The sequence below is a fragment of the Etheostoma cragini genome, chromosome 17 (genome assembly GCF_013103735.1).
Source record: "Etheostoma cragini isolate CJK2018 chromosome 17, CSU_Ecrag_1.0, whole genome shotgun sequence".
Taxonomy (NCBI): domain Eukaryota; kingdom Metazoa; phylum Chordata; class Actinopteri; order Perciformes; family Percidae; genus Etheostoma; species Etheostoma cragini.
Genome location: NC_048423.1, coordinates 20,449,656 through 20,469,313, shown reverse-complemented (window position 1 = coordinate 20,469,313; position 19,658 = coordinate 20,449,656). Strand labels below are relative to the sequence as shown.

The following is a 19,658-nucleotide window of genomic DNA, read 5'->3' as shown; positions in this document are numbered from 1 at the left end:
TTGGAAAATGGCTGCAATGAAACAAAGAGTGAAAAATTTAAAGGGGTCTGAATACTTTCCGTACCCACTGTATGTTGTTCTCTCTTTCCTGCCCAGGGACTACAGATAAAAAATGAGCTTATAGCTAACCATGGTACTGCTAAGGAGCTATGCATTGTCCCTGTCAAATACTAAAATAAATTAATGTTTCTCATTAGAATGTCTCAGATGTCAGGAACAGTGAAATATTGGTTTAAAGTTCTGGGGAAAAAAGCTAGTAAGTGGTCCTTGATTGTTTTGATTTTAAATCAAAATCCTGTTTCCAAGAAGTGTCGCGCTCAATATCATGCTAGTTTAAGTGATGGTTTTTCAAGGAAGACATATCTTTTTCTTTTATATATGTTATATGATTTACGTTCACATAGATGGTTTTCGGGGTTATAATCTCTAAACTCATCCACTCATCCTTTTTTTCAGAAGTTATTATTTAAGTCAAGTCTAAAGTCGGTGTATTTCCAAGTCGATTAAGACTCGACTTAAGTATATTCCTCTCACAGATCAAAGTGTATTTGTATATCCTGTCAGTGCTAATTCTTATTTAGGGTGTAGATGATTTTGGCAGCTAATCAAGTAAATAATAGTTTTTCTCCACTGAACTGCTTTCAAATCGGATCTGCTGATTAGTGTTTTCTGCATCAGTGACCCTGCAGCCTGAGTAATATTTACTCAGGCAGCATCCGACAATGCCCAATGAGTCATATTCACTATGTCACAGCTATTTTTAGCCAAACAATATATGGCTGTTGTGCAAAAAGCATCACAATTCATTATAATATGTTAACAGGTGTTTTCTTATGCTGAGTAAGTTCCAAAACTAAAATACCTAAGCAGGTAATTGGGTCCAGCCTGCAATGCAGTATTGCATATTGCAGAGTCTATGCACAGTAGAAGGTATAAGGTAGTTTACCTTGTGGTCCAACAGAGGGCAGTCTTAAATCTCACCATGAGCTTGACCTACCCACTCACCTACCTACTCACCCTCTCAGCCTCACACAATACATTCTATGCAGTGTTTTTCCTGGCTTTGTGGAATGGCAATTCTGTGCATTTATACTTCTGTATTTATTGTTACATTTTGTTCTGCATACTTTGGAAAGCAATTTATAAGTCAGCTTACATAAAAAGGGATCATTGTCACTTCCACACCGGGATGCATACAGCCTAATAGTCAAACACTGGTGTTGGATTGGTACAAGCCACAACCCACAGTCCAGCTATCAGTATCAGAACTGAAAAAGTCCACTCCCTAATAACGTTAAGTCAAAATGAACTAGAGATGTTCGATCGACAGAAAAGAATCGTTGATTAACTTTTGCTAATCCTTTCTGTTGTTTCTCAAGCAAAAAGGACACACATTATTCTGTTCTAGCTTCTCATTTGTGAGGATTTGCCGCTATTTTTCACTCCTCTGAAAGTTAGTTGAAAATCTTTGGGATTTTAGACATTAGACAAACAAGACATTCGGACTTCAGTGACATTCCAGCTAGGGGAATGGGGGAAAAATGGATACAGCATAGTATTCCGATATTTGCAGTGGCAATACTGTATCGATACACAGATGCCAAGTATGGATCTTTTATTATATACTGGATGTGTTGGTCAGTTTGTCTGCTTGACCATCCCATTTTGCAGCAATAAAATTGAAGTGAGATGAACAAACAGAGAAATGTTTCTTTTTAGATAAAACACATGTTGACAAAGTTTCCTTTTGGGGACATCATTTAAAATTGGGAAAAATTTGAAGTTGGAAAAAAGGATATAAATTGCAATATATCGCAGAATATTGCAATATGTTTAAAATTGCAATAATATCGTATTCTGGCATAAGTATCGTGATATCGTATCGGGAGGCGCTTGGTGATTCCCATGTTTTGAACTCAAGTCATATGTAAACTAGAAAATATCCCATTCCTTTAAAGATCACTAAATCTTTGGATCCCTTTCCTGTGCCATCCTGCAAAGGCCAGGTTTAATTTGGCTGGTAAAAATGTGTGATTGTTCCACAGAGAGAAATGAAATGAGAAATGAAGAAGTCTGATCCACTGGCTAAATGTTTAACCAAAAGCAAAGAAAATATAATCCCATTCAAACGGTCAAATGCTTTTTCTGTGTCTAATGAAACCACAACTTCTGGCACATTAGGCAAAGGGCTGTAAAGTACATTTAAAAGACGTGGCACATTGGAAAATAAATACCGGCCTCTAATGAAGCCGTCTGGTTCGAAATCAGACATAGCAAGGTGCCTCCAGTCGCATCGCTTACAGTTAAGAGAGTATTTTAACATCAGAATTTAACAGCTACAAAGGTCGGTAAGAACCACATTTAGACACATTCCAACCAGGTTTCAGCAAAATTGTGATATATGCTTCACTAAGGGATCCTGGCAATTTACCTTGGGACAAGGAGCGGCTAAACATATGTAACAAGACCTAGTTGACGAGAAAATTTCTCATAAAAATGAATGGAGGAGCCATCTGGCCCCGGGGCCATCCGGTTTTGCATTGCAGAGATGGCAAGGGTAACTTCTTCAAGGCCTAGCGGTTGATCTAATTGCTCTTTTTGGCCATCAGAGAGGGTAGGAACTTGTATTTTTTTTTAAAGATATTTAAAAAAGTATTTAAATGATTCTAAATTATAAATCTCAAAATGCTGATTAAAAAAATATATATATTTATTTTTAGAGGATCGGTGGTCAGCTCTCCTGTCGTCTCTTTGATTTGAGAAATGTGTTGAATATGCTGAGTTAGATTTTAGTTTATGAGCCAAAAGCTGGCCCGCCTTTTCACTGTGTTCATCGAACATTCATTATAAGTTGCTCTGTTTCCAAAGTAGAAAGTAAATTATACTGACTGGGAAGATCTATTCTCTCTTTATAGAGAGATGGACCTGGACTTGTGGAACACTTCCTATCTAGAAGGATTTCTTTCTCTATTCTGATAAGTTGAATATGCTATTATACAACTGATAATAATGTAGTATTAAAGCGCGACTGAGGACAACTAGTGTAGTTGGGATGTAAAGAGAGATCCACAAGTATGATGAAAAGTTTGAAAAGGTACGGGCCATTTTTGACAGGGTATGTAATTTAGGGTTAGATCTGTATAAATTGGGGTCCATGACACAAGCAATTTACAGACAAGTTTATGACAAACCCCCTCCCAGTTAGGAGCGTACAGGTTCACAGGAGGTAAATTGAATTTTCTTGTGTGTAAATATTGATGTTCCTCTAGCTTTTTAGAATTAAAGCTAGAGTGAAAGATTTGTCCCACCCATTATTTTTTCAAACATAGTTTGACCCCCCCACACCCTCCCTTTAAATTGCCACAATATAAAGTTATAAATGCAGCGTTCGTGACTTGCTTTGTTTATATATGACCTCCCTCAAAAGAAAATATAAAATAAACCCAAAAGATTTACAGTAAATAAAGAAAAGACAAAAAGTCCATTAGCCCCAGCAACCCCAAAGCAGTCCCTTTCTCTGCCAAACTGGCAGCATGCAGGATTCATCCCCTTTCTGAACACTTAATCACCTGCACTTTGATTCTGAGAGCTCCTGAATATTAACGGAACAAATAAACTCTAAACATAAATCAAGTTCCAGCATTCAGCCATACACAATAACACGTAAACATGTCCTAATAAACTAACAAAAACAAGTGTCTTGTAACGCCCAGGGTTAATCATACCTGATATCATTGCAAATCAAGAATTAGGCTACACTGCATTAGCCATGACTGCTACTTTACCCGGCGTCCTTGAATAGCCAGCGTTCAGTTAGACCTCAAGTTCAGGACTAGCAGAAATGTCGGCCTTCCCAGCATCCCCGTGCGAGCGTCCGACAGTGTCTCAAACGTCAGTGTCTCCGCCATAAGACACTTGTAGGCGCGCAGGGTAGAGAAACTTGAATTGCATTCCCTTCTGACACAGAGCTTATTTGACTTACTGCATGCCCCTTATACTGCATCTCATTCTGCCAAGCCCAGCGTAGTGCCTTCACCCGGTCTTGATATCTGTGGAAAGCAACAATGATGGCTCGAGGTTTCTGGATAAGAGCACGCTGCACCCGGTCCAGTTCGGCCAACGTGGAAATGAAAGTTATCATATCACTGTCATTCACTGCCCTCTCGCACACTTATTATGTGGAGGTTTGCCCTTTGAGGACAGTACTGCAAGTTGTCGTTTCTTCAATGTGAATGAGTGTAGCCATGTCCTTTTTGAGATTTTTGCGTTGCATTTTCATTTCTGCTGTTAGGATCACAGTGAGTTCTGACTAGTGGCAGCCGACGCTACATTAGCCACTCTGCTACTCAACATTGATTTCTCCGGCTCTGTATTTCCTCTGGTATTTTAAGAGCTTGGCATGTTCCGGAAGCTATGAATGGTTTTTAAATGGAGCTAATGTGGATTACCATCTTTTTGTCATTTGTTTCAGTCATTATCCCTGAAATCTCTTTACTGAATGCAGTGCGCTCAACACACAGCAGAGGCAGTGTATTAGATTGTATTGATTTTTAAAACAAGCATTCACTCGATGGCTGATTGACCACCCAGAGTACAAAGCTCTGGTTTGATTGATCAGTTTGTTTAGGGTTTGGACACTATGTGTCCTCCATGCTGCCTGCTGTAGTCAGTGGCTGAATCTCATTTCCCTTCAATTACTCCCATGGCTCTTCCATTTGCCTCCCTTTCTTGTGTCTGTCCCACCGAAGAAGCAGAAAAGAGACGGGAGGAAATCATCCGAGGAGAGAGGATACAAGGAAATGTGTTTTTAGGAGTGTCCGTCTAGAGACCATACAGCATTCTAGGATGGGAGAAAACGGGTCCTCAGAAATCCACTGGAGTTTAACAGTCCCATGGCATGGGCATGACAATTTCATTTTATGAGGTTTTTTAACATTCATGGGGGCAAGGTTTCCTCCCCTTTCTCTGCTTTGCTCACCCAGAGAATTTGGCCCACCCATGAGAGAGAGACATCATGGCTTTCAAACGAGCAAAGGGGCAGTTGGTCAAGGCCAAACCCCCAGCCTCCACCTTGCCCCTCCCCCCCAGGGGAAGGGGCAAAATTCTGCTTTGGTGCAGAATTACAGCCACTAGAGCCAATCCCACAAGGAGCATTCCCGTAGTATGTCTCATTTTTGATTCTGTGGCTCTTGAGGGGGGGTCAAGGTGGAGGCTGAGGGTGTGGCCTTGACCAACTGCCAGTTTGCTTGTTTGAAAGCCACCATGGGGGGGGCGAATTCTCTGGGCGGGCAAAGCAGAGAAAAGGGAGGTAACCTAGCCCTTATGACCTCATAAGGAGCAACATTCCAGAACAGCTTTCATTTTCTCAAAGGCAGAACAGGATACCCAGGGTTCGGTTTAAACCTATCCCCATTTCTAGCCACTGGGGGGACCATAGGCAGGCTGGGGGAACTCATTAAAAAACCTCATAAATTAAAATTGTCATGCCATGGGACCTTTAAACAGCCAATCACAAGCATTATTACTACTAAGGAGGGAATTTGGTCAGTGCCTGTAAGGTATCAAATTTGGTACCAAGCCCTAGATGAGATGTCTTTTCCTCTGAAGTGTCAAGTGAATTTTTCTGTTGCACGGCTTCTGGGAAGGCTGCTCTTGTGTATCCTCGCTCATAGCTCCTTGGAGATCCTTCCTTGATTCTCGCTGCAGGAATAAGGCTTTGAGACGGCCTTCACGAAGGAGGGCCAGAACAACTTCCAGTTCAACCGAGGAGCTATCAAATAAGAGAAGTGAGATTTAGCCAGGTTATCGGGGTGTGGAAGCCCTGCTATGACCACTGGAGTGTGGTGACTCACCTTAGCCTCTCCGCTGTAATTCCACCCTCACTCCTGCCTACAAATACACACACACACACACACACACACACACACACACACACACTGCCCCACATTTTGTGTGTGTGTGTGTGCGTGTGTGAGAGAGAGAGAGAGAGATGGACTCCTTATTGATGGCAATTCCATTTCCCTGCCTCCTTGGCATTTCAGTCTATCCATTTAGATTTTAACACAATCCTTTCACCAGTGTGACGCACAAGCTACGCACGCATGCACGCGTGCACGCTGGCAGTGTGTCAGTGTTGTGATTTGTGGCTTGGGGTGCTTGGAGCTGGCACATGCTCTCCTCTGTGCTGCCACAGCAGATCTCGGCAAGCGCCAGCGGGGCACTCAGCTCTTTGACGACCTGTCCTTGGTACATCTCTGCTGTCACACACATAAGATACTGGCACAGGCCCACACACACTCACACTAATTTGGAGCCAGCAGCTTCCCTACACACTTGCAATTGTATACATTTTAAATGTGTGAAGGACAGGTTGGCCTTGAAGGGTTCAGGAATGGAGACGGCGGCTGGTAGTAATAACCAATAATAATAATTTCAACCAAAACTAGTGTAGAGATAATATAAAACAAGCAGTGTTGGGTCTTTTGGCTTTCTTCCATGTGGTGCTGTTTATTTGTAATGGGTTAACCTGAGAAATGTTGTTTTTGTATGTCTTTTCAACATTTTTCTTTTCAACATTTTTCTTTTCAACATTTTTTTAACTGAAAGAGAGACAGAGCAGGGACCCCCAACTGCATATATTGTATAAAGTTAAGTTCCATTAAACTGGGCCTACTAAGGGTAAGGATACTAAGCTTTTAAAATAATAATTGTTGGCATGATTTAAAAAAAAAAATCATGTTTTAATGTTACCTGTGGCACAGTGAAACCTTATTAACTGTATCTGTGGGTGGCTACCTTACCCGTAGGCCTCTATCTCTCTCTCTATAGGCAACTATCATCAATGATTTTTTATTCAATTGTTTTCAAGGTAAAGATATTTAAATTTTTGAACAAAACTTTTAAAAAATGAATAATTTGACGGCCCTCTTGCAGTAACTCTGAAGGGTCCCAGACCCCCTGTTGAAGATCTCTGGTTTGTTAACTTCCTGGCAATAGTCACTATCACCAGCAGATGGAATACTACCTTCACGTTATCCGTCCATTAAGTTTGCTGTCTGTTGCCTTAGGGCAGCTTGATTATGGAAAACAATCATAATCACAATTTATTTGGTTAATATTGACAGCATAATAATAATAATAATCATAATAACAATAGTAATTGTTGTTGTTATTATTGTTAGGGTATTTTTAAAGATTATTTCTAATTTTTCTCGTTTAATCAGTAGTGACAGTGAATAGACACAAAAGGGAGAGACAGGGGGGATGACAAGCAGCAGGTCCCATTTGGACCTGCTCCTGTGCAAATGACTCCGCCTACATGGGCCACGCACTCTACTGGGTGAGCTACAAGTTGCCCCCAATCACGATTATGTAACACGATCATTGACTTTTGGTAAGATTTTGCATTTATCAAACTGAAACTGTGAAATTTCCCTTACTACTTTTCCCAATTGATCCTTTGGAATTCCCCTTCACAACACAAGACAAAATAGGAATTTACTCTCAAAATGTAATGTGCTAAATAATCGCTTTTCTCAGTTACATTGGTTTGGAAAACCATGACCATCTACTTGTGCTACATTAGAGGGTTAAAGAACACAACGGGGTCGTAGAAAAAAAAAAAAGAATAATTGCACAAATTGCTGCATAGAAATTCACCAGAATGCAGTTAATTATTGTAATGTCCCCCCACCAAAGTTGAAACAAAACCTACGCCCTTGCGTTCATTGCTTTCCTATTAAAAACGTAATGCATGCCAGAGTGTAGACCAAAAGTTATTTCAATTCTGCATCCAGTCCCTGTGTATATCCCTCTAGCTGAGTTTTTATTACCTCTGATAATGGTTTAACTTGGTATCCATCTGTCATGATTTATAGACTGTCTGGACCATAATGTCCCTCCATTTGTTAAAGAACAAGACAATGAGACCAGATGATGGGTTTTTATTATTGTAACAATAAAGAGGAAAGCTGTCTATCCACTCCTAGTCATTACTGCTGACACTGAATCCCAGTAATGGGCCAGCAGGGAGCAGCACAGCGCTTTATTATTTCCCCCTCAGCGTCCTGCTCGTCACTCAATAATTCTCCACTCTCCTCCGGCCTGTGCTGAACATTTTGTCAGCCTTTTCCGGTGATTTACTAAGAGGACATTTTATTAATTAGGAACTGGGGGTTGTTAAACTACTTTTTAATAGAGAATACCACTGAATTTCAGTTTGCGCAATTCACAGCAGTGGTTTTATTCTCTTACCCTTGGCACCATTTTATGCAGCAACATTACTGTTGTTTCTTATTGCTAGAAGTAAAGAGGAAAGGAGTAAATTTGGTTTCAGCCAAACATAAGTTAAAGAACTATGGATATATACAGAGCTCTGGCAATGCTAAGCTCTCAAGATGTTTTACAGCAGGACATTAGGAGAAAATGAAAGGACATAAAAACCTAAAGAGAAATTAGACAAAAAAATGGGGGAAAAGAGTCAAATAAAAAAAGTAGAAAGGGGCTTTGACAGAGGCCATGATGACTTGCTGGGTGCTGTGGTTCAGAACAGAAAAAACAGCAGTATTATCTGTTCTGCAGGGTTTGTATGAGTCAAGTCAGACATGGCTCAAGTCCACAAAGCCTGTGTATTTCAGCCTTAAAGCTTCAAACTTTGTATCTTTACTCTTCAGTCTTCTGTCTCTTTCCTCGTCAGAGACTCTTGTTCTTGCTCAGTATTGATCCAACAAGCTCGCAGGAATCCCATGAGTCAATTGCGGTGTACCTTGTTTATTTTTCTTACTTATTTGTAGTCTTAAACACCCATCAGCATGTTTAGCAGGATTTAAGCGAAGGGACACACACACACACACACACACACACACACACACACACACACACACACACACACACACACTCTTCAGGTTGACACTTGGGGCATTAATTTCATGCTTGGGTGCCCCCCCCCCCCCTCTTTAGTTGGAAATTTCCGCTATCACTCATGGAGGCTGTCTGTCTTTGTGTCTCTCAGCTGGGATGACTCTGTTTGTTTGTCTCACTGAGTTTCTGTTTGTATGCGTGACGATACAGGTTGAAAATCAATTTTTGTGTGCATATTAATTGAGGTCTGTGCTTGTCATCTTCATTGGTATCTATTTACCTGAACGTGTGTGTGTGTGTGTTTTTCTTTGAGTGTCATTGTGCTTCTATGGTGGCATGTGTGTCGTCTGTCTTTTGTGCAGGCAGGCTTGGAGTGGATGGGACAAAATATCGATACGGTTGTACCTTCTCCATGCTCCCATATGTAGGAGGAAGAGTTTTTTTTTAATTGGAATGGCGAAAACAGTTTACGGAAAATAACAGATGCCCCGGCCACGAGTCCAAAGTCTGGACTCATAGTTGCTCAGTAGTTTTATCATTTGAATTCACAGACTGAAAAAAAACTGCTGCAGCAGTGTTCTGCTTTCTAACAGTTTGGTATTGCAGTGAATAAAAAGAAAACACCTGCACTTATCCTTTTCACAAGTATTTTTCTATTTTTAGTTTGACCAATATCGTGATGTTATATATATATATATCACGATATATTATATGTGTATATTGCCTAGCATATCAACAGTATTGTAAGCCATGTATTTTGAGGTAACCTGTGATTCCTTCCCTGTGTGTGTGTGTGTGTGTGTGTGTGTGTGTGTGTGTGTGTGTGTGTGTGTGTGTGTGTGTGTGTGTGTGTGTGTGTGTGTGTGTGTGTGTGTGTGTGTGTGTGTGTGTGTGTGTGTGTGTGTGTGTGTCATTTCTGTCTAATCAGGTCAGCAGTCTAAAAATTAGCATTGGTGTGTTTGTATTCCGTGTGTGTTGTAACTGCAGGGCTCCGGTCTACTGAGAGAGAATTCAATTCAGCTGTCTATTTCTGTCCAAGCTAAAGATGCGTAACATAATAAAACGCATGAGACACAGATGAACAGATACTAAGAGGAAGCTACTGCTCATCCATATGCTATTCAGTTCATAGTGATCATCGGTTGCATTTATTCATTCATTTGAAAACAAAGGCAAGTTGATTTTAAGGTTCTGTAAAAAAATCTTTTTTGAACCAGAAATTCTTGATGGATTCTAAAAAGCAGTAGTTTTTAGAAAAGGTCAATGGATAGATAGAGCTGATTTTGAATAGGACAGCGTTCAAACAGATCATGCAGCAATCAGTAGGTTAATAAATACAGACCAGTGCAGTAGGTCAGAACTCATGAATGGTCATCAACTCAGAATGGCTTCTACCCTCCACAGCCAAGGCTACTCTTTTGTTTCATTCTATTATGTTCAACAAAACTAATAGTAAAGTGAGACAGTTGTCAATCCAGTGCAGACTGTACAAGCACACACAGTTTTGAATAAACAACCTTAATCAGGCTTTGACTTTTCAGGTTCATACCTGTATTTTGTGTTTCTACTAGAACACGTTTACTACTGGTGTAACGGACCATAGGTCCTCACCGTTCGGAATGCATTTGAACCGCGGATTAATACATATGAATACATTTTTACCGTTGCTGTTACTTAAAGCTAAAGTACATATTTCTGTCTCCCCCATGAGGAATTAAAAGTAATGACAACAATTCTGTTGGATAATCCACATGGTGCAAGCCATGTGGACCCCTCCTCCACACAGTTGCTACGTAGCCAAGGAGGACACGGCGGATTAAAAAAAACATGGTTAACTCTTCAGAAGAGGTAATTATCTTTATTCAGGTTTCTCTGCACGAAAGTTGCTGGACAACAAAAATTTCTAAACACAACCATACTGACAAATACAGAGAGTTGTGAGGAGCTGATAGTTTTGATTAGCTTTGTATCAACTTATTTGGCAATGGCTTGAATGTAACGGACGGTCTTTATTATGAAAACATTACGCACTAAAGCTTTAAAGTAGGCTGATCAATCTCTATGAAGGGTTGCCATGAAATATACAGGCAACACATTTTTCTGTTCATGTGAATGGAGCATGTTAAAATCAGTTGATAGAGCCGGCTACAGAGCTCCGTCGTCTTAATGGCAGATGGTAGTTGAGTGGGCTGCAACAACTGGACATGTTCCTGCAGGAATGTAATCCAAAAATGGGGAAAAATGTACTATATTGGCAACCAAAATGATAGCTTTTTTTGGTTTTTGCATATAGCTATACGTGTAGTGAGAAATGGATTGTAATGGAATATTGCAGCAAAAATTGGAGATGAAGGCTTCAAAACCGAATACTATACAAGTTAGCATGTAGCTACATGTGACAGGGTATGTAACATTAATACTGCAGAGGACCTGCCTGGAACAGATGACCATATATTGTAGAGCTGTCAGTCTTCATTTAAAATACCATTTGAATTTCATTTGCTTTTTGTTTTTTTAAATATTCTAATAATATTCTAATAAATAATGCTTAAATACAACCTGTTAAATATTTACTACACTACTGAGGCTTATGCATTGTCAATGCCACTATAAGCATCTGGTTGTTGTTATATGTTCTGTCCACTAGAGGGACTTTCAACATCAGCCGGGCCTTGAAGGGGACCTATGTCATGGCGCATTGCATTTCTGGCACGCCGCTCTCTGTTTACATTATATTTCGCCACAAAGACACAGCAACAAACACAAAACAACAGACAACTCTGTAATGAAACATTATCTAAAAAGTGTATTGAAGCGGCTCTGTTGTAAACGCTAACGTTGCTCAGTTGGCACAATGACATCATGTTTGAAAGCACAGCTGAAACGATTTGTCATAAACTAAGTAACAACAGTGTTAGCCACGATGCTAACGGCATTGATAACTAAGCCAAACGGTGCTTTATAAGCAACCCGTTTCTTGCAGATTGTCAGGTTACTGAAATACAGCTTTTAAAAGGTAATGTACAAGGTCGATAAATGTGACAGCTGTAGTGCAGCTAGCTCTTGTAACTTGCGACGCAGTTAGGCACCAGAACGAGCTAACTAATGATGACATAAGCACTTTGGTTTGGTGGATTTTGATTTAAAAGTCATCCATCCATCCATCGTCATCTGCTTATCCGGTAACGGGTCGCGGGGGCAGCAGCTCCAGCAAGGGACCCCAAACTTCCCTTTCTCGATCCACATCAACCGGCTTTGACTGGTGGATCCCGAGGCAGTCCCAGGCCAGGTTGGAAATATAATCTCTCCACCTAGTCCTGGGTCTTCCCCGGGGCTCCTCCCAGCTGGACGTGCCTGGAACACTTCCCTAAGAAGGACCCCTGGTAGCATCCTTAGCTGATGCCCGAACCACCTCAATTGGCTCCTTTCAATGTGAAGGAGCAGCGTCTCTACTCCGAGCTCCTCTCGGATGACTGAACTCACCCTACCGCTAAGGGAGACGCCAGCCCCCCTCTTGAGGAAACCCATTTCAGCCGCTTGTACCCTGGATCTCGTTTGTTTGGTCATGACCCAGCCTTCTTGACCATAGGTGAGGGTAGGAACAAACACTGACCGGTAGATCGAGAGCTTTGCTTTCAGGCTCAGCTCCCTTTTCGTCACAACGGTGCGATGAACTGAATGTAATAGCGCACCCGCTGCACCGATTCTTCGACCAATCTCACGCTGCATGGTCCCCTCACTCCCGAAGAATACCCCAAGGTATTTAAACTCCTTCACTTGGGATAAGGACTAATTCCCTACCTAAAGAAGACACTCCATCGGTTTCCTGATGAGAACCATGGCCTCAGATTTAGAGGTGCTGATCCTCATCCCAGCCGCCTCACACTCGGCTGCAAACCGATCCAGTGAGTGCTGAACGTCACAGACTGATGACTGATGAAATGTGTTCTCGTAACTTAATGTTCATCAGACGTAACATAAGAAGATGGAGATTAGCTTAGGTTAGCCAACCTCTTTACAAAAAATCCCCTTGGAATAGTAATTTCTGCATTCAAATGGTTTTATTTTTTTACCAGTCAAATTGTATTTGACTTTCAGAATTGGTTCCAACAGCTCTACTATATAGAAACCCCGGCTAGCTATGACGTGATACAGGGTTGAGAGTGAAAAATAGCACAGCAGTGGAAAATCTGAGGTTTCTGTTCACAGGGATTTCTTTGAAACAAGTTTACCTCATTATTTGAAGCTTTTTAACACAAACATCCAACATTGTAATATTATAGATATGACAGAAGATATAGACAAGCATAATACGTCTGAAATATATTTGTTACCAATTGGTCCAGGGTATACCGTGACCAATAGCAATTTTTGAGGCAGATACGCATATTGATAAATGAGATTCTGATCATGATGAATGGGCCCGTCTAAATATTATTTTTTAGTATTTCAATTTTTTGGGTGATTTATCTCTCATTTAGCAGACACAGCTAACCACGGTTTAAATTAGAACAGTTCAATGGGCCTACTAAGTTAGCTCTTAAAAAGCCTTGGTTGGTGATTCACAGAACCATATTTGGACCATGGAATATTCAGATTTCACTAAGTGACTCAGAGGGATTGCTGGTCATCACCTTCAGACACTGAACTCACCAGTCCAGCACCAAAGAGCATCAGTGAAGGCTGCTCATCTCAGAACCAAAAGTGATTGGCTGATTGAAATAGCGCAGCACAGTGCAAGACACAGATGAAACTGATGTCTTTCTACAATTGCGTACTTTTATATTTGGAGTATAATTTGTGTGAGCCATTCACTTTTCTAAGTACAGTTAGACCCCGCTGAAGCACTCTATTGATTTTCTCACTGTTATAGAAATAATCAAGCTAGTGGAGAATGGGAATCCAGTGTGAAAACCTCCTGTGAAGAAAATGTCAGTGTATCTGGATGATCTGCAGTGTGTCAAAAAATGATTTCTTGCCACTGCATGCATACACGCACAATATGATAACATGCACAATTGTCCTCTGTAAGTCACTGTATGTAGAGCAAAACTACTGTTTGTTGTGGCGAATGTGTTGAAAGAGGTTATCTAAGAGCAACAAAGTCCAATCCATACAGATAGAGTCCAGCTTACAATGGCTGAGCTGCTTGATTCAGGCTTAACACTCAGTCATCCCTGCCTTAATGCTCCTTTAGGCCGTCTAGCGCATTAGTGCCACTGCATTAACACACTGATGCTCTTACTCGAGACAGGCAAGCCCACTCGACTGCATACATTCCCGCCGCAATCCAACTATCCCTGCTGCACCACCATTATGTAGCCCCGATCCATAAATGTTGAGCCCTTCCACTTTGTGTTCAAAGTCGCTTTCAATCGGCAAATCGACAGATATTAAGCTTGATGGTCTGGAGAGGGATAGAGCCAACAATGGTGCTGAGGGACTGTAGCCACTAGCCCATTAAAATAATTTGACTGTCATTTCTGTTCCATCTCCTATTCATCCCCATGGAGATTTGGCAGAGCTCTGGTTGTTTTGTGCTATTTTATATGATGATTGATGCATTTGGAAGACAGAGTTATTTGAGAAACTCTTACCTGATCCCCCTCAAACAAGACATCTTAAAGAAATTCCCCACTCCCCAAAAGCTGTTAATATTCTGGTCTCAGCAAATTGAATGGCCCTGGTTTGCTTTTAAGGGCTTGTCGGAGCATTATTACAGCGTCTAGAACCCCTTTTTCAATAGTGGAATTGATTCAAAAATAAATGTAGAGATCACAATCATGCCTAGCCTTGACACACCCGAGCTGCAGCAAATGTATTGTGCAGTTAAGGTCAGTCTAGCAACCCTCTGTTGCCTTGCGAGCTGGAAAAAACAAATTCTGTCCGGCCAATCACATTGTGTATAGAGTCGGTGGGCGGGCTTAATTGTAATGACGGCAGAGTTGAGACGGTTCTGTGTGAATTCCCTGCTATTTGAAAACAAAGAAGATGGCTGCTGCTGCTGGCCAAATGCGTTCTGTCCAATTGGCTTTGGCCGGGGTTAAGCACTAAAGTAATTCTTAAAAGAGGAACATGTGTTGTCAGTTTTGCAGACCAGATACGGAAAAAGTTTAATCTATCTCTGCTCTGGTTGGTGTAGCGCTAACCTATTGCATGCAGAGGGAATTTGAAAGACAACCGTTTATCCCGCCCCTCGGATTGAGCCCAGCCAATGGTGAGTTCCCAGATCCAACATCTTGTCAGGCTAAATCATGCCCACTTTATGTGGCAATTAGCTAAATCATGCCCACTTTATGTGGCAATTAGCCAAGTTTGCGAATATGTTAAAGTAAAGCATAGATTGAACTCATGTCTTAAAATGACTATTTTTTTTTGCATTTACAACTACATCATTATATTTTTAAGGAAAGTCCGAAAGTGTGTGCTGTCATACCAATTTGCAGAATTCATTGCTGCGATATTATAAAGAGGCTATGATGGCAGTGGGGCCATGCTGAACAGGTATAAAAACGTTTGCCCAAAGACGTGAATGAACAACACAATTTACAAACTTTGTTTGAGGCACATTAAGGCCATTAGTATCCTGTATTCATTTCATAGGCTTTTCCACTCTGATAGTGTTATACTTTCTCATTAGATTGTGTGACATATCAACTGACATTTTAGGCAAACCCAAGCGGCAACTTCCAGGCATGAAAATGAACCAATGTGGAAGCGCCTTAAACCTGCATTCTATCTAATTTCCAACAAGGTTCGACTCCACTGGCTCCAAAAGGAAATCAGATTGCATAGAAGTCTATGAGAAATGACCCTACTTGATTTATTACCTTAGTAAACATTTTCAAAATTAGTTTATGGTCAAATATGAATAAATATATATAAATATACGGACTCGTGTTTTAAACAAATGTTTCTTCAACCCAAAATAAATTAAGGCTGTTGCTGTATTTCTCAGTGAATGTTCAGTAAAAGGTGAAAGTTCAATTCCGAAGTCAACAGCTTTTATAAAAAGCTTTTGAAATTGGAGGTAGATGTAGATTCTTACTGATGAGATGATAGCAGTTCTAAAAATTAGACTACCTAATGGCGGTTTTCCACTGCATGGTATCTACTCGACTCGCCTTTTTTGGTTTTGGAAACCTGGAACGTGGAAACCTGCAGACTACTGGTTGGTCAGATCACTGCGTTTTTAGTAAACAGGAGTGCGGAGTGTGTGTCCAGAACAAACGCAACATTTAAAAAAAATCTAGCCAGACACCGACAGATTATCTACTCTCTGCAATATTCTCACTTTAACTGTTCAATATTAAGGGCTATTATGGGCTCTATGTCGTTTCCAATATTGCACACTGTTAAAAAAACAAGACAATTTATCAAAGAAAAGGTTTTATTTAGCTTTTCAGGTAGCGCATCAAACCCTCCTGTATACATTCCGATCTTCTTCCTCTGCACCCCGTGACAGTGTCCCCCCCGGCTCTGCTGGCCCAGATGCATCCCAGTCGTTGTCATAAGCCTCTCCATGACTCTCATAAAGATTATACGAAGCCCAGCAGGTCACAACCAGAGATCTCACCGGTCGGAAATCGCTCACCAGACGGTCTGCGGCGGCAATTTTGCAAAGCCTGAATGCTATGAAACACAAACAGTACACAGCACACATGTTGGTGTGTAATCGTGGTTGCAAAAGTTCATGTACCTTATATAACGCTAGCGTATAGTAAATACTGACCGGGGCTCCTAACACATGCTAATGTTAGCTAACGTTACCAGAAAACTTAACTTACCCTTTTGTGTTGACGAACAACCACAGACGTTCTGTCCACGTCTGAACTCTTTTTCAGTGGTGATTTTTGTTGTTCAGCTTCTTTTGAAACAAAACATTTATTCTGCCTGTGGCAATCAGCAGACGTGCTGTTGTTAGTTGCGTTGAAAATTACATCATCACGCATAGCTATGGTGACCAGCCACGCTGAGAAGTTTCTCATTTTGTAATGGAAAACAGACGTGGAATGCGTCGAGTCGAGTAGAGGCGAGTCAAGGCGAGTTGAGTCGATCTGTTACCACCAGTGGAAAAACCCCATAATAACATTGTTTGCCTGTCAGTTCAGTTTAGCTTGACTTCAGATCTTTTTTACTTGAGACTTTAGTCACCAGCCTCGGCAGACTGTCCGATCGCCAATTATCGTATTGGTGTGTCAGGGCCTTAAAGTACAGTATTGACAGTTTGCTAAGCCCCTCCCCAACTATGTTATTTTTTGTACACCTGTCAATCTTTCTGTTGTCTCACTGCACGAATGTAGTTTATAATGATCACGCTGGCAGATTTAACATGAAAAATTCTTTAAAATTTATTGAACAAGGTGTCCTTGATTTTAGATAGAGATTGACAAATATAGTTTCTATAGATAGTCTCAGATGTTTTTCATTTTTTCATGCTGAGTAGTTTTACAACAGGGATCTTATAATAGGGTCTTAAATTTTCACTTGAAAGCTACTACATACATGATATTGTGCTAAAGGACTGAGGCTATGGACCGGGTTATACCTCTCTTGCATGGCAGTATTGTTTTGAAATGCAGTCAACTATAGTCAACATGTCACATGTCTGAATGATTACCGACCAGTAGCATTAACGCCAGTCATAATGAAATGTCTCGAGAGATTGGTACTGAACAGCATCAAGGCCTTCATTCCAGCTAACTTGGACCAACACCAATTTGCCTACAGAGCCAGCAAATGGCTTATGTTCCCATAACTTAATGTTCATACGTTACGTATCGTGCAAAGTTAGTACAGGGGGAGTGACAGGCGGCAGCTGGAAATTGGAAGAAGGATGGGAAATAGTTTTAACATGACTTTAAAAAGGATGTTAAGGCGTAGTTGGGGTGGGGAGGGGTTGCAGTTTGGTGGGCTCAGGATATCATCGCTGCTTTTTCTACCCTCGCTCACCTGGAGAATCCCAACACGTACAGTATTTTAGGATGCTTTTTGTTGACTTCAGTTCAGCTTTTAACACCATCAACTCCAACAAGCTAGGCAACTTGGCCTGGTATGGAGAGGAGGTGGATTAGTTCTCAAGCTTCAGATACCTAGGTGTGCATCTAGCGGACGATCAGCAGAGACTATTTTTCCTGCAAACCCTAAGATGCGCCAGGAGGAGTGTGCTGGCATACAGCTGTACAGTGTGATTCTCCAGCAGCACCACTGAGGAGAGAAAAGACCTGCAGCGGTTAATTAAAACAGCCCAGAGAATCATTGGTGCCCACTCTCCCAAGCCTTGACGACATATACTCCAGTAGAGCATCAGACCGGCCCCTACACACCCTGGCCATATCCTTTTTGACATCCTACCATCAAGCAGGCTTAGGGTCATGAGGGTGCTGACAAACCGCATGAGAAATATTTTTTTCCATAAGATAAAATTTTATCTTATGAAATTTTATGTTTATTGTCCCCCCAACTGTTGATGAGAGATACACCCATGGTCTTTTGGTATCGTATATTCACAAGTTAAAGGTCTGAGAGTCCTGTTGTCTCGAAATATCAGCAAGACTAAAAAAAAAAAAAGGTTGATTTTAGACCTCTGGCCCTGCTACCGACTAACCCTTATACAGGGCTTGACAGTATAGCTCAACAGTCCCAAACTCTCCTGAGAGACCTTGGCTTCCAGAAGTAAATTTGTCATTAATTTCTCACATTGACATCTGGAAAAATCTGTATTTGAAGAGTTTTAGTCCATGCCTTAGGCTAACCAGCTACCATGTGACTCATAAACATACAACATATCATTTTGAGTGAAAAACGAACAGAAAATCAAAGAAGACTGTGTACACATTTTCATTATCAAACAAAGGAACTACTCATCCCATAAACCACCACGCACCACTTAATGAAGGAAGCTAACGTTTGTTTAGCCAAAAATCTAATTTCACTAACTGCTAGCTGAGACAGCATGTAATAACTTCAAAAGACTCTAAATAAAACCTGCAAATAACTGGTCAAATGTAACAGCTGATACGTCAGCTATAGCCTGCTTTCCCAGTGTTTAGTTTGAGGTTTTTTTTTTTAGACTGAATCAAGCTGTCAGCTAGCGGTTAGCCGAATTACCTGTTTGCTAAACTAACGTCAGCTTCCCGGTGGATGAACAGATAGTGATGTGTGCAGTGTCGTAAATCCTCGTAAAACAGGATTCTCATCTTGCACATGTTCACAGATCAAGTACCGACAGCTCCCCCTCCTCACCAGCATTAGTTCCACCAATCAGAGGCATCACTGTGGGGTTGTGGGATTATTCAGGATTGTGGGTAATGAAGTACTTATCCAAGACATTGCGAATAAAAGACATCTCAAAACAAGGTTGGTGCCCCATGATCTTTTGGCATCTAGATGATAATTTATAATCGCACAGTCATGTGGTAGCTGATTTTAAGTCTACCATCGACTGTTACAATGTTATGGCTTGTACTCCAGTTGTCAATGGAAAAATTGACAATTGGAGTATAAGCCCCTCTAAGAAATACAGCCGAGCTTACGTTGCGTACAATCTAAATATCTGAATGAATGCGTGCATATAAACTAGAATGGTATTTATAATGCAACCAATGTAAATTACACAGTATGTTATAAGCAATACAATGTCTGTTAAAACAAGGAGCTCGACCCACCAACATCAGTATTCTAGATGACAATGTTGGTTTATTTTAAACCACAACAAGTAGATTAAAGCCCATGTTGCAAGTTAACATCCACTGTTGATTATTGGGTACAAAAAACACTCAAGATATGTATATCATTTT

General features: G+C 40.9%; 1 protein-coding gene and 1 long non-coding RNA gene across 5 annotated transcripts in view; one reads left to right on the top strand and one right to left on the bottom strand.

Annotated features, from left to right (window-relative positions):
• Window positions 1-19,658, top strand: part of smap1 (small ArfGAP 1) — a 154,270-nt gene that overhangs the window by 3,677 nt on the left and 130,935 nt on the right. The window lies entirely within an intron of this gene.
• LOC117960413 overlaps window positions 12,798-19,658 on the bottom strand; it is a 19,288-nt gene continuing 12,427 nt past the window's right edge. Inside the window, exons 3-4 of the long non-coding RNA XR_004660144.1 lie at window positions 18,742-18,747; window positions 12,798-12,807 (exon numbers count right to left, since the gene is read on the bottom strand). This is a non-coding gene — a long non-coding RNA (uncharacterized LOC117960413). The remainder of the gene's footprint in view (window positions 12,808-18,741; window positions 18,748-19,658) is intronic.